This window comes from Chamaea fasciata, unplaced genomic scaffold, assembly GCF_029207755.1.
Source record: "Chamaea fasciata isolate MVZ Bird 193981 ecotype frontalis unplaced genomic scaffold, bChaFas1.0.hap1 SCAF_3, whole genome shotgun sequence".
Lineage (NCBI taxonomy): Eukaryota > Metazoa > Chordata > Aves > Passeriformes > Sylviidae > Chamaea > Chamaea fasciata.
Window position 1 is genome coordinate 100,791,357 of NW_027094088.1, and position 22,556 is coordinate 100,813,912.

Below are 22,556 nucleotides of genomic sequence, written 5' to 3' on the forward strand. Positions count from 1 at the left end.
TGCAGACTGAACAACATGTGAAAATCCAGTGTGGGAGTACAGGAATTAGTTCATGTAAGGATTTGATTAACGTCTAGCAGTTTCCATAAGTTCTACTCTAATGCTTCCTCAATTTTTATCTGTCACAAAAAAATATACTAGAATTAACAAATTTTGGTTTTTTTTGAAAGAATACCTTTTGGTTACTCTGAAACTGAAAGCCTGTCTTGCTCTTTCCAAATACGGTGTGTTTCCTTCCAAGCGATCAAAGCAGTGGTGAGCAAAACCTGAAGACAGGCCGCGTTTGACGCATTCCCTTTTAAACACAACTTGCCATTTCAATTACTTGCTTCTGAGACAGGGAACTTCAGCCCTTGTCAAACAAATTCTTGTGGGCACAGGAGTGTTACAAAGCTTTAAGGAAGTAGCATTGTTCTGATTCTCATGGTCTGCTGTGGGGGGCAATACCTACTTGGATTATTACCCTCATTTTACCAGTGGGTACTGGATGCCTATCAAGCACTTCAAGCTCATGTGGTTTTGAGGAGCTTGACCCAAGCAATTCACTCAGGGTCTGCCAGTTCATTTGTAGCAGAACATACTTAACTTGTAAATTAGCCAGTTAGTCCTCAGAGGAAGTCTTGAAGTTAACACAGGGCTAAAATCCCAGCTGCTTCCAGAGAGTGAGGTGCTGTAGCTACAGATCTCTTCTGGAGTTCATCACTCCTGAAGGATATGAAGCAGCTCTGTAGTGCACATCAGCTGTTCATGGTTAGGGGAGGACTGCCCAGCAAGGATTGCAGGAATGTGCTGTGTTCCTGCAGTGGCTGGAGCCTAGATACCTTTCCTAGTTCTTGACTTGCCTGTCCAGGCTTTTTACCGTAAAATTGCTGCCAGTACACACAGACCAGGCATACATGTGTGGGTGAAGCACCCTTCTTCAGTTCAGCAAAGACAAAATACATTGACACTGAAAACATTCAGGTCAGTACTCCTTATGGCATTTTCCTTCAGTTTGACTCATATAGAGAAATTCCCCAGGCGACTTTCATTTTACTATTGTGGTTTCACACCTCTGCCCAACAATGAAATTAATAATAATTAAAGTAGAGAGGTTAAGAGCGGGGTGAATAATTCGCTATAAAAAATGGACCTGCCAAAACTAGTCTGTTTCTCTGTTCATGGAAAGTCTGCAGGTTGGTTGTAATTTCCAGACATTTATTTATGCCTTTAGTTTGCCTGGCGTTCTCCTGAAAATTCATTTTTATGCTTATCACACAGAATTTGCTTCAAATACTTGAACTGAAAATCTGAGCTGTGTTAGTTAATTGTCATGGCTCATAGGTAGTTACATGAGATGGCAGGAATACAACAGAAGTGAAAACAGTTAAGAACAGGAAAAGATTTCCGTGCGATGAAATCTGTCTGGGATGGGCTGATGAACTGCATACATGGAATTATTTTAGTTTCTAAAAGATCTTTGGTCTGTAATGATAGTAAAACCAGAGAATGGTTTAGGGTGGAAGGGGTCTTTACAGTTTTCTGAAAGATGTGGGCTTTCACTAGTTTAAAATGAAGGCAGGACCAGATCATTGGCTACAAACAGAGGGTAAATGTATTTTTTCTGTAGCTCTGTTTCCATAAAATAATTATTTTTGTGTGGGAGGTCTAATTCTCCCTAACTGACACTTTTGTGGGACACTATCTTATCATCTACATTTACCTGCCCTTAAGGTAGGGTTTTAGGATTTTAAGGATTCTTCCCTGTTATCAAAGGTGTAGGTGCATCTAACACAAACTCGTTTTTACTTTAGGGCAAATCCCTGCCAGACGTATTTGGGAGTATTTGCTTAGCTTCTCTATTCTTCTTACAGATGGAACATTTGCCTCATATGTTACTGCCACTGATTCCTATTTTAGGCCAAATTATTTTTAGTGGGGATAAATCTTTTATAGAACTAAATTTTTTATTACTCTAAATACAAAATATTTATGTTTCATTACATATTTACAATCCTATTCATGAAAAAATAACAGTCATCCTAAAGAAGTATTTCCTTGGGAATTATTAAAAAGAAGAAGAAAAAAGGAAGGAAAAGACAATTCCACTGCAAATTTTCCCCTACATGAAATGAAACACTTGCAGGTAAGATTTACAGGAGGCAGTTAGCAAGCATGAGATCTGTGCTTGCCACTTTTAAGTCCTGCTTTGAAAATCCCATTATGTCAGACATGATTATAGTGATGAACTGTAACGCTTTGGGAAGAGACCTTTTCCTACCCTTCTTCAACAAAAAAAATTTAAGAGAAATAATTACTGCTTGCTATTCTCTGTCTACTGTTGCAGTGAAACTAGTGCTAAATTTTGTTCAAACATCTTCAAATATCTGCAGTATTTCATTAAAAATTGAGTCAAATTAATTTTTGGAGCAATACTCATGAAATTCTGGTTAATGACCAAAGCAAAGCTCATAAGCAAGAGCGTAAGCAGTGAGGGTAATCCTGGGAGCTCAATGGAACTATTATCTTGGAGCAAGTTAAGTACCTAGCTGCATAGTGTATCTCAATGCACAGCATCTGTGGGCCTGAAAGCCAGCTGAAGTTAATAGTCTCTGAGAGATTTTGAGCCAGCCCATGAATGATCTAGTGTTCATTCATGGTGTATAGTAGATCAATTGACTTAATTGGATGATGGATCAAATGTTTCTCCATATCTGCAGACTGCTCACTCTTCTCTAATTCTTTTTTTTTTTTTCTTCCCCCATCAAAGGGTGCTGCTCATCGCCTGTGACTACTCCAAGATACCCCCATTCAGCCTGAAGAATTGACCTGGCTCAGAATATGAGATTAGCAATCTCAGTTTTGTTTTCCATGCAGTACATAACATAATTTTCTTCCTGGACTGCAGGAAGTTTCTAGTCATGATATTTTTCACTTCTGGATAAGAGGCAAGAATGTGTGGGGTGAGTATTTTCTTTCCCATTGACCTCTTTTCAATAAGACAGTTACTGAAAGGAGTATTTTCCTGACTAGAACTTGTTATAGTATTCTTCATGGTGCACCAAGTAATCCTTTGTCAAGAAATTGCTTCCTGTTTTAAATTACAAATACAAAGCAAATTAAAAATGGGGGCAAAGAAAAGAGACATTTGCTTAGAGGGTTGGAGGGGAGAGCAAAAAGAAATTAGGCTAAATTTTGTTCTATGACAAATTTCCCAAATAATTTTTGCATCAGATTTGCTAAACATTTCTTCTAATGTGATGTCAGGTCAAAAATTCTTTTTCTTTGTGTTCGATTAAGACACACTGTTCAAGCAAAGTGGCTTTGTTTTTTAAGAGGACAAAGTGAGTGCACACATCAGTGTACGTTCAGAACTTCCTGGCATCGTGAGCTCAGAGCATTTGCTGCCTCTTCCCTGGTACTTGGGGCTTTCAGATTCCTGAAAATACACATGACCACATCGGACCTGGAACCATACACACTGCATTCACTTCAGAGACTTGCAGTGAACATATAACCATTTCTCTTTAACTTCAGAAACATGACTCCAAGATACTTTTGTTCTGACTCTCCTTCAAGTACAGGAAGTTGAGTCATGGCTGTTTGGAACTGCAGGACTGCAGGTCATGTCCTTGTGTTCTCAGTGGATCCATATGATTCTGATTTTTCTGTCATGGTATCAGAATGAGAGCAAGGAAGGGGTCAGTCCCTTTGCAACTGCGCTGTTTTTTTCCTTCTGGGATACATACCAGTAACCTTTATATCTAATTTAAGTTGTGAAATGTTCATCACCTTTTGGGCTTCCTAAAATACCTCGCTTCCCATCTGCCTGTGCTTTTTCTATGGGATACAACCATGTGTTTACATCCTCATGTGAGAGGTGAATTTGGTTTCATAAAGAGATAACATGGGCAAGAGTACTCTTTGAAGGAGTATGAACAGAATTAAGGAGAAGGTGCTGTCAGGTGATTAGGGCAGAGTGATAAAACAACTCCCAAAACCTAGTTTCAAGAATACGTAGAATGTCTTTTTTGCCTTTTCTTTTTAGGTACACTTGCTAATTTAAAACCTGAATACATGCAGTTATAGGGAGCAGGAGGCAGTTGGAGAGGTTGGAATTTAGAAAGGTTTTCAACACAAGGTCTCATCTGGCACAGACAGCAATCGGGTGTTATGGTCTCATGGGATCCCCAGCTCTCAGTGACCTAACCCTCTGGAGGGTTTCAGCTGTTCAAAGAGCCTGCAGAAGGCAAGCGTGCAGGTATGCATTTAGGAATCACTAAGATCTGGGAAATCCGGTTGAGTTCATCTTCTTTGAGCAATTGGAACATTGCCTCTAACACCATTGTTGCAATAACTCTGAAAAGCCTATAAAGAAAGACACTGTCCCCTGTTTCCCACCGGCCAGACCTGTCAACTCTTTTCAGTCTTCGGCTTCCACAGTTTTCTCCCTTCTCATGTTCCCCTACCACCCAGTAAGCCTTTAGTGGCCAAGACCTCTCTGCTGGTCTCTGATCCTCTGTGGTGGCCCAGCTGGTCTCCCTGATCTGTAAAGTGATGCAACCACTTCAGCCTGTCTACAGTCACAGGGTGTGAAACTGTGGCTCAAAATCTTCTCATGGAAAGACACCCATTGCCTTCCCTCATGGCTCAAATCTGCCATTCTTCTACCCTATTACTCACCATACCCAATGCATCTTCCTCCTGTATGATGTGAGTCAGCACCTTTCTGCTTACCAGGAAAGAAACTTCCTGAGAGAAGTCTCTGTGGCAAGAGTGTGTGGAGGGTCATACTTCTCTGGGGAAGGCATATAGTTTTTGAAAGAACGTTCCCATGGAGATTCCCTGCTAAATTTTCCTTCAGGTTCTCTCAGTACTGAAATGAACCTCAAATTATTTGCAGAGTTCAGTTTCCTGAGATTTGAGCTTATTAAAATGTTGCCTGAGATACCAGTAACTGTCTCAGTCTTTGCTGCAGGGGCTTTTCCCTCAGCCCTGCGAAGGCTTTCAAACAGTATAATTTTCTTTCTTTTACTGAGGCTATCTATCCCCGAGCTATTCTCTTCACCCCCAGCATCTTCTGCAGCAAATCCCAGGGCTTTCTACCTGAAGTCAGCTAATAGCTTGGTGTTTTCATCAGGAAGTAGCAGTGTGATTAATTCTCCAGTGTCTCTTCTGTTCCTCTGAGCTGTTTCCTAATGGTGAATCTGTAATGCAGCAGGGCAGGAGCCAGCACAGAACTCTCTTTTGCTTAAAATAGGTGCGTCACCTGCTTCACTTTCACATGGAATAAGCCACAATGAGAGCAAAATAAGCAATGCTGTCTCATCATTGACTTGCAGTCTCTCTTTTGTCATCTTGCAAGAAACAAAGATAGTCTGTAACAAAGAAAATATGACTCAAGAGGGATGTGGGCAAAATACTACAATTAAGCATTAAAAATCAGCTACATAAATATGCCTAGTAAGGAGCACTCCCTGAAAAGATTTTGATTTACAGTGTGTCAAAAAGGAAGTGCAAGTCAGAAGCACTTTGAGATGGATGCCTCTTAGTGCAGAAAGGAGGGGCTACCAGAAATGCGCACCACATCCAATAGCACTTGTAGAGGTTATTTTACCCAGTAATACCTTGAATACATCTGAATATCATACCCTTTTAGAAGGGATGAAGTGACTTAGGAGCTGAAAAGTTTTGATTTGCCTTGGGAAGCTCCCTATTTCTCTCTGTTGACTCCAGAAGAAAACTGAACCAAGATACCTCCTTACCTTGATGAAGTATCTGAAATAATTGAAACTGATCCAGGTGAAGAGACACCATCAAAATGTGGTGTCTTCCTGCAGCTACTCACAGTCCCTGATTTGTGCCAGGAATTCAGTCCTACCTCACCCCCAATGGCTGTTAACATGACTTGTGGCCTGGAAACAGTCATTACAGCAGAAGGTTAGAGACTCTCAGGGACATTTAGTTCCTTCTTCAAGAAAAACAAGACTTTGTTCCTTCAGAGTTTGTCCTTTGGACCCAAAAGTTCATGTCGCACAGACAAGCTCATAGGGTTGCAATGGAAGTACATCATATGCCCCTTAAGGAGAATGGTCTGTAAAAGAAACAATTAATTTTCTTGACCTGGTGTCAAAAATTAAGCGATTTGGCTTTTGGTTTAGAGAAAATGATGGGCAAGCTCTGGGATGCAAGTTGTATTGCAAGAGCTTGCTTCATGCCTGTTGGACTCTTTGGAAAGCAGGTGCTTGTACGTTTTATTTGTTAACTTCAGAGAGAAAGTGTTGAGCCATCCTAGCATTTCCTGTGACAACACTTCCATCTCTGTATTCTTTGAGCACTGGGAATCATTATTTTTGGAAGGTCATGAAAATGCAAAGGCAGAAACTTGGGGCTCATTTATAACTTTAAACTGAAGTAACTTAGTGAGCGAAGGCACCAGTTGGTTCAGAAAGATCTTAGCAATGATTAACAGTGCTGCTCTATAAAAATTACCCCAGTTCTCAGTGTGGATTGTGGCAAGCTTAAGCATTGACAAAAGATGCTATTTGATGTGCACTCTTTTTTGCATCATTTTTTTCCCCTCAAGATAGCACAAGTCTTTATTGTCTCCAGTAAGGTCAAGCTTTTTTTGCTTTTGGTCTTAAAGAGTTTGCTGCTGTGAATGTTTATGAACATTGTCATCCTTAACTTAATTAATACAAGTACTGAAGAAACACATCAAATGTGAGTTTTTTGAAATCTGGAATTTTGAAATCTGCTCCAAACAGTTCTGTGCATTTTTTTCAGAGACTGAGTGGTTCCAGGAAGATCAGTAGGTCTGTATGATGGACAAAACTACAACCTTTCCAAAGCTGAGATGACACTACCAGTCAGTGTGAGTATCTAGACTGTGATACATGAAAGTAAAAAATATTTTTTCTCCAAAATTCTGTCCTTGAAACTTCAGGACTGTATAAAATAGAGAATTCCAGTAAAAAAAAAAATTGCAGAGTTTATGAAGGGTCTTCATTACCCATTAAGTAAAAAGTCAAAGTTCCTGGTGGTTATCAAGATAAGTAAAATATTATATATATATCTCAAGATAAATAAAATAATTAAAATATTCCATACATGTGATCTACTTGTAAATTTACTTTGAATCATGTGCATAAGAGTGATTTTAAAATTGCTATTGTGTTTTATACAAGAAGCTGCTGTTGAGGAAATGAGTGTATCATTTGGTTAAAAATAGCAGTGAGGACGAAAGAGGCCTTAAACTACTTCCCAGAGAACAGAGCTGTAGCAATCATGCTATAATAGTTTATTGTTTCTTATAATACAGCAAGTGATAAAAAGGCTTAATATATAACCTAAATGGATGTTTACTTGTATACTCAGCTTCTTGTGCCAGAGATTTAATCTAGTCAGGGCTGCTTTTATATAAAAGTGACTTGTTAGTGTTCTGTAGGAGATTTCTACTCTTTTATGTGAAGTCTTACATGTCTGGAGGATTAAAATTTCTGCAGTGTTTTTAGAAAATAATGACTACTAAAGACTCTAATGTAGTTGGGCCACTAGAGGGAAAATGTGTTACAAAGGGATTTGTACTGTGAAAATGAATAGATATAGATAAGCAAGAAGGATAGGGTCATTATTTTCTGGCTCCTAATAAGACAACTTTAGCGTCTATGAACTCTTAATTTTAATTTAAACTATATGCTTTAATATGCTTTTTAAAATGCTTTTCATTGTTTTTCTATAGTGATTTAAAAAAGAGCTAATATTGTTACTTCCTTTAACTGGAAACCTTTTATTCTCATCTTAGATGAATGAAGTACTAGGGCAAAAGTTTTAAAATGATAAATCATAATAAAATACAGAAAGCTGAATACAGTTAAAGCAAAAGAGAAATTCTGTCTGAACAGGTGATGGCAGATTTCTCACTGACTTCTAATGGCCAGGATTTCTTCCTTGGAATTTGTTTTAACTCCAGCTTGTGGTGGAAAAAAAATTCCTTTAGTATCTGTAATCTGCAGGATAGGTCCCTGTGTCTTCCTTATTTTTGAAGGTATGACACTGGTAGTTTACATTCATACCAGGCTGAACACAGTCCAATACAGCACATAAACCCATATGTAGGTTGTTTTTTTTTTTTTTCCCTCATTGTAGCATGTTAATTTTGCTCAGATTACTAGCTTTCTCCACTTCCTGGATTCAGGCAGTTATGCAAAAATGCTGATTTGTTTTTTCCAAAGAGGAATAGACCCCTTTTAGTCAAGAAAACATGAGGTAAAGCTTAATAGTTATAAAAGGTAGTAGATTAGGAAGACAACAACTCTATTTTTCAAAAATTTGTGTGTATATACATATATATATGTGTGTGTGTATGTATATGTATGTATTTACACCTTTTAAGCCAGAATCATTGCTTTAAGGGGAGGAGATTAGGGGGAAAAGGGGCTGACTCATGATCTCAATCCTGTGTTAATACCTTGAGGGAAGCATATTGCCATGTCAGTGGGAATGCCTATGATGTTATGTTAGCTCCTTTGTGTCTCCACAGCCTTTGTGTTGCCTTCCACCGTGGCTGAGCATTGGGGTGAGGTAACTGATTATTCTGGCATAGATTGGGAAAACTTCTGGTGTAAGATCAAACTCAGCCCTTACAGGCAATATGGGTGCAACTAAGGTTATGAGCTGTTCAAACCCAAGCTCACTGTCAGGCCTTGTAAAGAAGGAATGGAAAAAGCTGTTAAACCTCACACATGTAGTGCGTGGGGAAGGGATCTGAGGGTTGGTCATACTGGCTCTTTACCCAGGAGTTCCCATGAGCAAGCTCTCTTACCCTGGAAGCATAAACTAGACCAGAACAAGAGGGAAATCTGCTCATTTGGGATAGTAATGCAACCAGAACTAGTTTAGCCAACCAAAGTGTTTAATCTTTTGCAAAATTACTAAAGAGATTGAACAAGACTACAAAAATTAAAAGCAATGTTGCTTAGCTGAAAACACAAGCTAATCTAATTTTTTTTTGATAAGATAGATAAAGCCTAGTAATTTAGCTCTCATATTGGGTACATAATTATTGGCATCATGCAACAGCACAATTAGATTAAGACTTTGCTTCCTGTCTTTTCCAGAATATTTCGTAATGAGGCTGACAACAATTTATCAGTGACTGCCTCCCCTTACAATCAATCCATACAAATCAACTATTTAGTTTTGTGATTAAGTGGTTAGCTGGAAAATGGCTGAAGATAACTGAAATTATAAACATTCCCTTCTTTCTTTAATCTGGGTTTGTATTTTATTTAGCACAGGACAATTTGGAGCACCCTGATTTTCCATGTGGTGTTTTGTAGCTGCATAAGCTATTAACCAAAGTAGCTGTTTGCCCACTGCTCTGGGCGATGGGAATGTCAGCTGTGTTTTACACCTCTCCTGAGTATGTCCCCCTCCCTTATAAAGTGCTGGGTCTGTCCAACTTCTGGTCTGACAAGCGGCTGAGGGGAAGGAAACACAACTAAACTCTTCCTCCCCTGAGCCTGTGGTCCCAGCACACCACAGCACTGGCACACTCACCCTGGCTGGCTCAGAGGGGACAGCTGCTGCCCAGCTAGAGCAAACTCTGAACCCCGCAGCATACCAAAGAGCCAGTATTCCCTTCTTTAGCATCTTTATAGATATCTCTTAGAACTCTGGGGAATTCAGCACCACTGATAATAAAAGCATGGTATAAATGCCTTTAGGCTTATCTTTAAATTTGACAGTTTTACCTCTTTGCTGCTACTGCCTTGTCACCATCTGCTGTCTTTGCACTCAGTTGTCTACTGGGACTTGTGCGTGTGTGCATTACAATCCTCTTGCCTTCACACAGCAGTTTGCATGTTAAGGTGGGTGGAAGAGCACTGCAATTTATACAGCCCTGGATCAGCATCCCTATATTCAGCACATTGTTTGAAATTTAGCTGACATAAAATCATGATGTGGAACAAATAACTGTTGACTCAGATGTGTAGCTGTATGTTGCATACATGGCTTACTGAAAAGTCAAACTGAAAGTGAAATAGGACCCTAAGACACCTCAGCTGTGGTCAGTAAGACCCCAAGAATATCTCTCTTCCTGTTCATTGGATGACTTTTTTAGAACCTAAATTTTTCCCTGTATAAAATAGAAACAGTGAAACCTGCCCTTCTTTCCATCCCTAAGGGAGTAAAAAGTTTTATGGAGGAGCTTGGGCTGGTTACTATTACAAGCTGTGGCTTGGGAACGTTCACTTCAAGGTACGACTGACTCCTGACCCCCGAAGGAAAGAAGGCCTGGGGAGCCCAGGTCTGAAAGGGATTTGGAGGCTGAGGTCTTTAGGAAGTGAGGTGCAATCTCTCAGAAAAGGGAGGCAAAGAAGAATCATCTGCATCCTCTGCTGAAAGTAATGGGAAAGCTTTTAGTGATTCTGACGACTTCTTGGGCCAGAGGAGCTCTCACCTCCTTCTTTTTCCCCTCCTGTCCTTTGTTTCTTCTCAGGCTTGCCCATGGACGCTGTGATAGCTTAAGATTTAAAAGGGAACATATGCTGTATGGCCTCTGATGTGGTAGCAGCACGTATCTTGATATTTGAAGAATGCCAACAGGCAGCCATGCTAGTTGCTGGTGAAGATGAGGATGGAGTAGATGCCCTGTTCCCCTCTGTGCTACTGAGACAGTCAGTAGCCTTGAAAAGGGTTGCCATTAGCAAAGACTAATCTCTGCAAGACTCAGAGATTGCAGGTTTTATTCCCTATTATGCAGCTCTCTTTCTGAACTGGTGGATATTATTTGTGATCCCCATAATAAGGAATGGTGTTTTTGAATTCCACTAAATATTTCTTGATAATTGGGTCACAGCAGTGTTGACCCAAATTCTCATTTAAGGAGCCTGAAAAAATTGTAATCCAAACACATTTGGATCCACAATTTGAGCTTGAACTTTTCTCTTTTTAATAATTTATAGAAGCACTCACATTAGGATTTTATCAGAAGAATGCAGAAATAGAAATCATTGAAACAGGTCTTTAGCACTATGGGGTCCCTGACTTCCATTTGCAGCAATTCAGAGCTTGCTTGCCCCATATCTTCAAGACTTGCTTACTGATGACACATGCTGGTTAATTTAGTGGGCAGTTTACTAATATTAGGACATAAAGCTACTATTGCCTACAAGTTCTTTACGAATATTTCCACTTACATTCTTTATTGAATGTGCTGGGTGCAATGTTTATGATGCAGTGGCTGCAAAACACCATGGTATGATACAGCTATTACTTCAAAATCCATATGTTTTGCCATAGATGTTTACCAACAGCTCCAGCAGAGAAGCCAAAGAGTAGCAATTAAAATAATCCATCCTTGTAATTTAAAGCTTCCTGCACAAGGAAGTGGAGGAGCATTATTGTCTCCAGATTTAAGCCTGCTGAAGACTTTCAGATTGTGAATTCAGGAACCTGAGGGAGGGCAGAAAATTTGAGTAAGCACATTACCACTTCCTCTGGAGGAGTTGCTTGCTGTTCCAGTGGTATTGTAACCACTAAATGTCACCACGATCTCCAGTCCAGCTCAGCACTGGTGCACAAACTCATCTTTTTACAGTCACTGACTCAGCTTTATGAGTAGCTTCTGTATGTTTTTTTGAGTTCGGTAGGAAACTCAACTATATATTTAGGGTATCTTATAAATAACTCTGCCCTCTACACAGCTGACATGAAAGAAGGTTTTAATTTCTCACTTTGGTAATGATTTACAGCTGTTGTTCCATTTGGTTTATGAAACATTATAAATATGCTTCAATGGATGTTTCATATGTACATTTTTATATATAAACAGTGACAAATTACTTTTGAGAGTCACTTGCAAAGCCACCATATTTATGCACAAAACATGTCTTGCAGATATACTAAACAATGCTTGCTGCGATCACAATTAAGCAGAGAAATCCTAATGCTTCCCTTTCTCTTTCTACATATATATCTCAGTAATGAGGATAGAACTATGATTCAATATGACAATTTTTGGACAGGAGAGCTATTTTTCAGTTGTTGATTTAGGGTGAATAAAGACCTGTTTATTCCGGAAAAAGCTTTGCTATATTTCCTTTTAGAAAAAAAAAAAAGTAAAATTACACAAGGTTAGTAGCTTTTTTCTAGTTTAAATTAAATTCTAATCTTGGCAGTATGCTTGCCCTGTTCTTAGGGTTTTGGGGTTTTTTTTGTGTTGTCATTTGGGTTTTTTGTCTTCTTTATCATCAAATGATCCAAATTTTTTCTTTGTCTCGGCACTTGAATTGGTAAAGGAAGGGTGAGTGAAAAGTCTAGAAACAAAGGGGAATTTTCCCCTGATGGAATCTGGGCTGTGACCTCAGATGTGCTGCATGAGATGAGCAAGTCACTTGGCCTGTGCCTCGGCTTCCCAGTCTGTAAAGAGGGACTGTGACTGTTTTTCACTGAGATGCTTCACAATTCACATCTGAAAAGCACTAAGCGTGATTAATATCCAAGCATGTGATGTCTGACATGCAAAAATACCATGCTGTTTAATCACTGGTGCCTTATGGATGTTCTTTGACATAAAGACAGCAGCTGGGTCTCTTCAAAACAATCCAAAAAAATCTAATCACTAATGATTTACTTGCTATTCACGAGAGGTGTTTTACGCAAGTAATTACACAGGGACTAGGAATTGAACAGTGATTTGATCAAGATTCATCTGCATGATTGCAAACATTTTAAAATTATTTTTCAAATATTTATTTTTAAGGAAAATTAAATTAAAATTTCTTAAAGCCTGGTATTTAAGATTGTGATTTTTTCAAGTGTCTAGTGGGAGTTAAAGGAAGTCTAGAAATGTGGAATGCATAATAAAAAAAAAAAGAGGAAAAATGGCTTGTCCTTTTATTGCTTGCTTTCACACTCCCACTTAAGAGGGACAGAGGAGGTCATGGAGGATCCTGAAATGATCAGTCGCTTGCTGCATTACAGGCACTGCTGTGTCTTCCTGCCCATCACCCACTTCTGGCTCCCACAAGTGCTAATCATAATTAAATGGAACAGTCAGTGTGAGCAATAACATTGAGGAACAAAGACAAATCAGTTCAGTGGGGGTAGTCTGCTTAGTTATTTTTTGATTAAGAACTTCTCCTTGACTGTGTATACTTCATTCTATTTAAAGGATTCACTCTCTCTGTTGACCTCAGTGACATTTTCAATCCTACCTTTCTTGCTCACCCATTTTCTCATTTTAGTATCCCCACCTATTTTTGTGTGTCAGGGAGGAAGGAAGACATTACAGTAAGCTGGGTAGAATTCTAGACTTATTAATACCTTTGTCATACTTTATAATTCAGGAAAAAGCTGATGTACCTTGTAATCAGCCTATACGGTTGTTGTAGGTCCCTTCCAACTGAACTATTCTTTCTGTTTGCTTCTGTTCTAGTCTACAGATGACAGGAAAGTTGAGCTTGGTAATGCAATATCTTTTTTCAAGAATTTTAGTTCAAGCATAGATGCATATATTTTAAACCATGTGTACAACTTTCTCGATGGCAGTATCTGAAATTCCTCTTTGGCCTTCAATGGAGCTCACTACTTCCACACATCCTGAAGTGTCTTTTAGTGATACTGATAACGCCTAGTGATAAGATTAGTGTATGTGATTGTTGTTTTTTTTCTTTTTTTTTTTTTCTTTTTAATTGCTATGTGGTCAGGTTTTTTTTCTAAAGCGTTAGCATTCCCTACATTTTTTCGTCTTTCACTTCCTACTCTTCCCCAGTGCCTGTGCTGCCTGCCTGAGCGAGGAGCACCTCCTTTCAACCTGACTTCCGTTTCAACTCAGCAGGCACCGCAATCTTTTTTTTGCCTCCTGGTATGTCATCTAATCAGACACCATGCTTTTATGCTGGCTCCCTGCATCTGTACAAGACATTTTGTTAGACTATCGGGCAGAACTGAAAGCTTCCAGTTTGCCTACTTTCTATTCCGCCAAACTGGAGAGAGGGGAGGAGAGAAGGGAAGGGGGTAGAGAGAGACAGTGAGAGCTCTTTAGTGTGAGTCAACTTCAGTCCTTTCCCTGCTCCTGTGGAAGTGCTACTTGGTATCTCTAGTGTGCATGAAAATTCAGCATTTTGCCCTGAACACAGAGAATTCCCAGACCCTTTGATAATTTCCTATTAAACAGTCGATATATCTTAAAGGTGAATTGCAGGAAGTTTAAAATAAAATGAAAAAGCTTTATCTCACTTAGCCGGTTAAGGTCTTCATATATTTCTCTGACAGTGAACACCAAAACAATAGCAGAAAGACAACTTCATCTCTAATAAAACTTTCAAATTTAGTAAAGAAGTCTGGTGGTTTAGTAGTACAGGGAAAGGATCACAATTTTCAACTGCATTTATGTTCCACTTTTCACTACTGCATATCTAGTTTCAGTTACTGCACACTGAAACAACAAAAAGGTTCTCACACTACTTAGATGGTTTGAGATCTTCTAAGCTGCATGAATAAGTTAAAATGGTGATAAAGGCATGCCTGGCCAGGATCATGGATCTGCACATAGCAGCTGTGAATAATGCAATTGGTGGCCACATAAGTGAAGATGAAATGAGGTGTTAATGTTATGCTCCTATTAAATAGCATCTGGACTAAAGTGTGGGTTCAGCTCCAAAAAAAAGCACAGAAACTAAATTATGAATGTGAAGAGATCATAATTTGGTGCCCAAGTAGATTTGGTGGAGAGAACTAGGCGTTCTGCTATACATCTTGCTTCTCAGTTCTTCTCTGGCCTCCTTCCTCTTCACTGCCACTTTGCAGAGAAGGGTTTATCTCCCCTTCACCATGGCTTCATCCACTTCCTGTGCCTGCACACTGGAGGGAATCCGTTGTTTATTGGGAAGAATTACAGTCCAGAGCAGCCATTGCATGACGTATGCCAAAGCCACAGGAGACTATTTTCTGTTGGATGTTGACATGCCAAATTCTTTACTCCACAGCTGCTGTTACATATTGTTAAAATAAGCCACAGATCTGTTCATAACACACATGAAAAGCTGCCGAAAATAGCTAACATGCTTTGTGGTGACATACATCACTTGCTGATTTGTTTCAGAGAGGAAAGTCAACAACATGTTTGATTACATCTGTTTTGGAATTTTACTTTTGGAAAATCCGTTTTAAGAAAATAAAAAGCATTTCTTATAGTTTAAGTCTGTCTTAGTTTTCAGGGTTCATGGAGAAATGCATGCTCCAATTTACATAATTCCCTGACCCTTTGCTACCTACTTGTTCTGGTTGAAGTGAGTAAGTCAAACTTTAATGTGATTATGTGGTTGGATAATAACAGAGAGCTCTTCATCCAATTAAACTGCTCTTCAAGGTGTGTAGTATCTGATAAACCACAGACACTACAGAAAAGAAAGAAGCCCTTGTTTTCTCTTTCCCTTTTTTGTTCTCTGTCAGTTGGCCTTTGTTTCTTTTTTATGTCATGGGATTAGGTTAAGCAGTTTATGCCCCTTGCTTATTTTTCCTAGGAAACTACTGCTTAATCCTTGTCTTTGTGCTAGTTTGTAAGTCACTGCAATGGACTTTTTTTTCTTCTCTTTTCCCTTGTATCTATTTTAATGTTTCAGGTCAGTCCTTTTTCCAGTTACTTTATGTGGCAGCAAGTGCCGTTGTCGCATTCTTTCCTCAGCAACCTGGTAAAGCTGATTCTCCTCTGCTCACCCCTGTACAAACTTGGAAGGTTTCAGGTAGAGGCAATGAACCTGTGCCAGGGCAGAGCAATGCAGATAATGGTGAGGTAAGATGATACAAACTGTAAATCAACATAAAAGTGGCCTTTGCCTGCATATGGCAGCTGCTCCAGCCTGGATTGTATTTGCTGCAGATTCAATGTGACCAGGAGCAAACTTTAAACTAATGTGCAGTCTTTCCTTAATCAAAATCCATCACTTTGCACAAGACGAGACTTTATTTTTACTGACAAAAAAGATGTCTATGACCTAAACAAATGGTGTTTGTTTTTTGTACAAATCACCTTTTTCTCTCATGTGTTCTCTGCTCATTTATGTGAGAAGAATGTTACAGAAGCTCCTTTGAATGTATCTAGAGCTTTAAGAATTGCCATTTTCCTCAAAATTGAAATGATTGTTGGTGTAGTGAAATCATCACCTTCATGTAGGCAGTACTAAAAAAAGATGGTTGGATATTTTACAGCCTTCCTTCCAAGAAAGTGAGAAGTGATGACTCCTTAAAACCCAGAAAAATGATTTCTTTAATAATAAGCCTTTTAAAAGACAAATGAAAACCTTGACATACTTGAAGTCAATGACAGGACACTAACAAAAAAAACATGTCAGGAAAGATGTCCATTGTGAAATATATCTACCTCAGAATAGATAAACTTATTATATATATATCTCACAAGAACTCTGTTATTTAAATCGTTAATAGCAAGTCTGAAGAAGACATAAAAAGTTGTAGTAAATCATGAGAACAGTCTCATGATACACAGGACTGTGAGGTACCAGCTTAGAATTTGGTAGACTGACAGCCAGGATAGTACAGCTGGTAGATCTGAGAATCATATAATCAGACTGTATCCATGGTAGACACTGATGTTCTTTACATTCTCTTACTCTTTTTCTTCTTCTTTCTCCCCCTGTTAATCAGTAAGGAGGAATAGTGCCTTCATAGAAAACCACCTCTCTCAGAATTGTGTTAAAAGCTTATGAAAGATTGATGTTGTCTTGGGATATGTGGACAAGAGAGTATTAAGCAAGAGGAAAATGACCTTATCTCTAGTGAACTTTGCATGTGGCAAAGGAATACTGAACACAGGGAACTGGTGTTCAATTCAGGTGTCAGGTGAGGGTGAATAAATAGAGGATCTGAGACAATGTTGGGTTCTCTGTTTGACATCATTAAAATGAGATTTACATACATTTCTGGCTTTGAATTCAACTTTAGGCAAAATCCTATCATCTTTTATGTTAAGTATTAAACTGGATAGCCTTTCATGTATTTAGGTGCCTTACATTCCCCTGTTCTTTCCTTCTTTTACTTTGAAACCTTTACTTTTCCTTTTTGCTGTTTTCTCCCTTTGTAACGACAGGATTTGCAGTTCTTTCTCCACAGTAATATTTCATGCTGGAGGGTTCTCGGCTGCAGCACTCAAGCAGCCCTGTGGAAATCACTGAGCCTAGTCTAGGGAACAGAGGGTTAAGCATTGCCTTAGGTATGCCCACAGCAGTTGCAGCTCTAAATAAAGATATGGTTTTAATCAAATCTTATGCTTCAGGGCTTTTATGACTGTAAGAATGGAGAAGAATATTTTCTTTCTTTTTTCTCCCTCTTTTGCTTCCTTAAGAGCATTTGACCATTTTTATTTTAGACTTTTGCTTATCTTGTCTCCTGACTTCTCCAAAACTGATGAGGAGGGCCATTTGTTGAAAATGAAAATGGAAAGAGCAAGCAGAGGTTAGGATAAAAATGGAAAGCCTGATCTGGAGGTACATATACTGTTGAGTTTTCTTTGTGCACTTAAATTCTAGTCAGCTTTGGGAAAAACAAAAATTTTGCAACTGGAAAAAACAGCTGTTTTGATAGCTTTTGGTTTTGGTTTTCAGACAGTGGTGTGGATTATTATCTTCTTGGCATGGCCTCAGTTATGAGCTGAATTGTCTTCCCTGTCTTCTGCCTGTGGAGTGGAACTGTTTATTCCCTGAAGGACAGAAATGATCCTTCTGTCCTTGAGCCTAACAGTGTAGTTCAATGGCATAGTTAATCAGGGGTACCTGTTTCCATGCACCTAAGCATTGCATTGGTTTAATTGTACCTGAAAAGGTAAGCTAAGTATTAAAAGATGAGAGAAATATAAAAACCTATATTATTCAGGAAGTCAAAACAGATGATGCAAAGGTCTCTTCTGTCTTTAATAAAGAAAATTATTCTTCAAAATAAAGAAACAGTAAATCGTACTTCATTTTTTTCAGTTTCCAAATACACTTAATTTTTTTCTTTAACCCTGAACTGTTTATTATTTCTTTTTCAATACCACAGCTTGAAGCTATATGACTGTTTTTTTCTTTTTCAGTCTGTTCCTTTCACTAAGTGCATGTCCAGATTACTCTTTCATGCCTCATTTGCTGTGGCTTGCTGTACAAAGATATCAAGTGTTTCGTTTGCTAGTTTACTCATCCTGCTGCACTGCAGGTTTTCTGAGTCTTTTCTCTGCACTGTCTCCATGCATGCTTCCCTTTGTTCTGCTGCAGCACCATGGATGCTGTCTTGACTGAACACCATCCCTACAAATCATTTTGATCTCTCCATTTAGCCCTGGTATGTTAAAATTGACATGGTTTTAAAAGAAATGCATGGAATAAAGCTATAATTTCTTTCTGATACAAAGGCAAGACAGACAAAGGCTGAGCATTAGGATTGCATGCCTTTACCTCATGGAGGTATGTGATGTTGTGCGTCTGAGGTGCCAGGAAAGGAGCCAGGCTGTGGCCAGTTCAGAGCAGCCATCCATGCATTTGGGACTCTGGTTCCAGTGAGATAAGGGATCCCTGGGCTATGCCTTACTCTTTGCCATTACTGGTTTAATGTTCACACTTAACTCTTAAATGCTTAAAGCTAAAGATGTGCTTCACCTCAGTTGCTAGGTGTGACACAGAGGCCTGAGGTAATACTTTCCTTCTGCACTGAAGCCGAGCTCAGTGTGAATGCTTCAGGATCATCTCCTTGAAACCTTTTTTGAATTTTGATGCAGCTTATGACATCTCTCCTTCAGGGTTTCTCTGTTTAACTACCACTTCCTTTTAGAATTACTTCAAGTCCCTTGCATTGCTATACAGCTGAGGAAAGTCCCTAGGAGGTGGGTACACTCCGCACTTGCAGCAAGGGATGCATCTGCTGGAGCAAGCACTGTGAAAGCCAGATGGGAAACCAGCAACTTGCCCTGAACCAATATCTCTGTCGTGGGGCTTTAAAGGAGGCCAGTCTGCTTGTTTAGTCTCTCCATGATTTCATGTAGTGTTGTACAACTATTTCCAGCCCCATTTCCAGATTTTTCAGTTTCTGGTATTTGAGCGCTTAAAAGGAAAGTCTCCTGTCATTTGGAGATCTTACATCCATGGATCTTACATCTGTGCTAGGTTGGTCTTAATCTAGTTTTGGCAACTATTATAGATATATAAATTCTGCCATTTCACACTGTTTAAGAAACAAAACAAACTAGTGTTTGGTTCAAATGGCGAGAGTGGGCATGTTTCTACATGCAAAATGAATCACCAGAATCTATCAACCAGTCAAGTATTGTATATTTTTTCCTGACGTCAAATTGCCTTCCAACATGATGGAAAAACCCTTACACTTTAGAGATACCCAGATGCCTAATTTCCAGTAACTTCACTCCCTCTCCAGCATACTTTTTTTTTTTTACTAAAGTTCTTTTAAAATTAATTGAGAGTTAGCTGCTGTTACATGTGTGGGTGGAGAATCAACCGTTAGCTCAACAGAAAAAAAACCAAAACAGATGTAAATCAGAGGAAATTTTTATTTATAGTAAACTTGACTGTGTGTGCAGAGTTGAGGAATATAAGCAACACATTTGCAGTTATCTAACCTGATTTTAAATTTTACGGATTGAAGTCAGGGGCGTTTATATCTTTGTCTTTGGTATTTTTAGGATACTTATTCCAGCTGACAGCTAAAACCAAAAAAACCCCCAAACCTTTCTAGCAGCCTGTTCCAAAAAATGTGAGATTCAATATTCAGTTTTTTAATTAAAATTAAACTTGCATTTTAAAACCAAAAGAAAAAAATTTGTAAAACAACAATTTAGTTCTCAGAGAAGATGATTATTCAGTCCCAGAAGTTTCCTTGTTGCTTATCTTTATTTTTTGAATACCATAAATTTTGTGCTTACTTTAATAAAAAATCCTTGCTAAAACAATAAATAACCCATTTTTCCTTTATTTGGCAGGCAATATGCTTCATTTAGTTGATTTCTAAGGTGATAATCCCCTTGAATTATTGTGTTTTAAGTGGCTTCTTATTGAATTTCTTCCTCTGACATCCTGCCTTAAGTCCTTAGGCCTTCCTGTTCCTGAGATCTGGTTACAGTGGGGTTTCCACAGACACAAATGACCCCCTCTGTGCAGTAGATGAGATCCTGATGGCTCTCAGTGTCTTCCTTGCCCTATGCTTTGCAGGAAGGGAAAGCTTGCTGTTATCTGTGTAAACTGGATAAATTAATGAGAGGAATATAGTGTGATCCAAGGTGGGATTAGTGTTTCTGTTCAGTAACTATCCTGTACAGTGAAGATCAAAGTGTTTCTCCATCATTGTGGCTTCAACAGATCCACACTTGGCAGAGGAAGATGCAAGACGGCCAGTAAACCCAGAAGGCTCTAGGAAATCCCTGAGCTTCCCTGGTGTTACACAAAGCTTTGGGGTATCTTCAATGAATTTGGACTGGGGTTTTGTAACCATTTCCTCATAGACATTCCACAAAACTTTCTGCCATCAAGGAAGTAAATTGCCCTTGTAGAACAGGTTATTCCAAGGAATAGGATTAGGAAGCCCTCTTTCTCTCTTTTTGGGGATTCTTTATCTATCATAATTCTTCCCTGAGGGTGCTGGAAGACAAGGATCAAGATGATAGCAAAAATGTAGGAGGCACATAAGCAACTTTCCATTCAGTTCTGAAGTAAACAGGGAGGTAGTCATCATCACAGGACACAGGGTGACATGAAGCCTTCAGGCTGTGAAACCCTACGCTCTCTTCAGAATAGCTTTTTAAAAACCTGATTCCATCCTAGATGGAAAAATGCAGTCAAGTTTTACTTGGGCTTGCCACATTTCCAAATGTGAATTTGCTCTCCCACTTGCTTTTGGAGACCTAATATTTGTATTGTTCCTGTGTTCTTTTTGGGAACGTCTTTGTGATATAACACTACAACACTGTTCTTCCCAGTTCTGAGCATACTGTATATCTGGTCTGAAAATTGGAAGAAACTCATAGGTCTCTGCTAGGATGATCTCAGAAAATGTATTCAGGGGGCAGCTGCAAACATGAATCACGTGGCTGTTCTCTGCAGACTGTGCTCCTGCTGATGTGAGCTACATAGGAACCACCTAGGTCTCTCACAGGAGACTTGTCCCAGGATGGCAAAATGCAGACATGTGCTCTGCCCTGGGATGTGGCAGGGAGGGCCCAGGGTTGTGAGCAGAACTTGCTCCAGGATCAGGAAAAAGAGATGCAATAGCTCTGGCTCTCTGCTGTAGCTAAGGACTCCTCTGAGCTATGGGAATGTATGCCTCCTTCAGCTGGTACTGCCTCAGGAACTTGTGTGAGCCTCTCCATTTTTCCACATAATTGTGTTCAGAGAAATGGTTCACAAAGGAAAGATGCCTATCAGAAAGAATGAAGGGCAGATGCATGGCCACACAGAGAAGGCAAGATGATGTTCTGACCCTTGTTATAGCAATTTTGACAGTTCCCTGATCTATCATGATGTAAAATCAGTGTAATTGCAGTACCCTTAGAGGGATATAGTTTCTTCAGATGCGGAAAAAGGAATTTATGTTCTCTATGAATAGTCAAAGGTGCTACTCTGACTCTTTGACTATTTCAACATCTGATAGATTGTCATCTCTGCCCTGTATAAGCTTCTATGACTGCTTCTTCCTCCTATCATCCCTTCTGGATTAGGGGTGAGCCTGTTATCCCACAACCCACGTTTATTTCTCCCCTTCAACTTTGGGTCCCAAAAAGATACCTTCAGGATGGCAGAAGAAATACATGTTAAGGGTCTAGATCAGAAAGGAAATTTTGTTGGACAAACTTGACTTGTCAAGGCTATGACAATACTCTGGAGGCATGGATCTATGATGAATATTCCGATATCAGCAGCTTTTGAATTTATTGACAGAACCTATTTGGAAATTTTTTAAACTGAATGATTGGTTTGATTTTATTTTTAAAATACTTTTATTTGAGTGTTTAATCTTGAAACATTGATTTCACTAAAGGTGGAGCAAAAAAGCAAATGTCAAGACTTAAAACAAAGACCTTGTTATTGAAAAAATTCTGAATTGTCCTGATTCAAGTAATTTTTTAGAGAAACAGCTTGCAAAACAGTAAGAAAATTTCAATTTTTTTGTTTCATTTTTAATAAGAAATATCTTAAAACCTGAAAAATTCTCCAATAACAGGAAGATTCTTTCCCAGAAGTCTATCACACCCACTCTTCTACTGCCAAGGATTGCAGCAGGCATCTGTGAAAGGGAGTTCAGTGAGGACCAGGACACATAGAATGTTTTAAATACTGTTAGTGCAATAGCAGGAGAGCCTGCCTTCTCCAGCCTGTCTAGTGTAAATAATGAATTCCTACTTTGACATGAAGCTTGGAATCCAAAACTGAAGTGTGTTGCACTAGGTTTTGAGTAGGGCAGCTGCTGGTCCTGCACCTAAAAAGAAAATCTTTCTCCTCTCTGCCTGATCACTTTCCCTACCTAAATTATTCATCCATGGCATAGAGAAACTGTATCCTTTCAAGAGCTGTTCT

At 39.0% G+C, this 22,556-nt stretch overlaps 1 long non-coding RNA gene across 1 annotated transcript in view; it reads left to right on the forward strand.

The window, feature by feature from the left end:
- Positions 1-2,021: 2,021 nt before the first annotated feature.
- LOC136287855 (uncharacterized) overlaps positions 2,022-22,556 on the forward strand; it is a 34,906-nt gene continuing 14,371 nt past the window's right edge. The window contains exons 1-3 of the long non-coding RNA XR_010720389.1: positions 2,022-2,125; positions 2,750-2,942; positions 6,766-6,853. This is a non-coding gene — a long non-coding RNA (uncharacterized lncRNA). The remainder of the gene's footprint in view (positions 2,126-2,749; positions 2,943-6,765; positions 6,854-22,556) is intronic.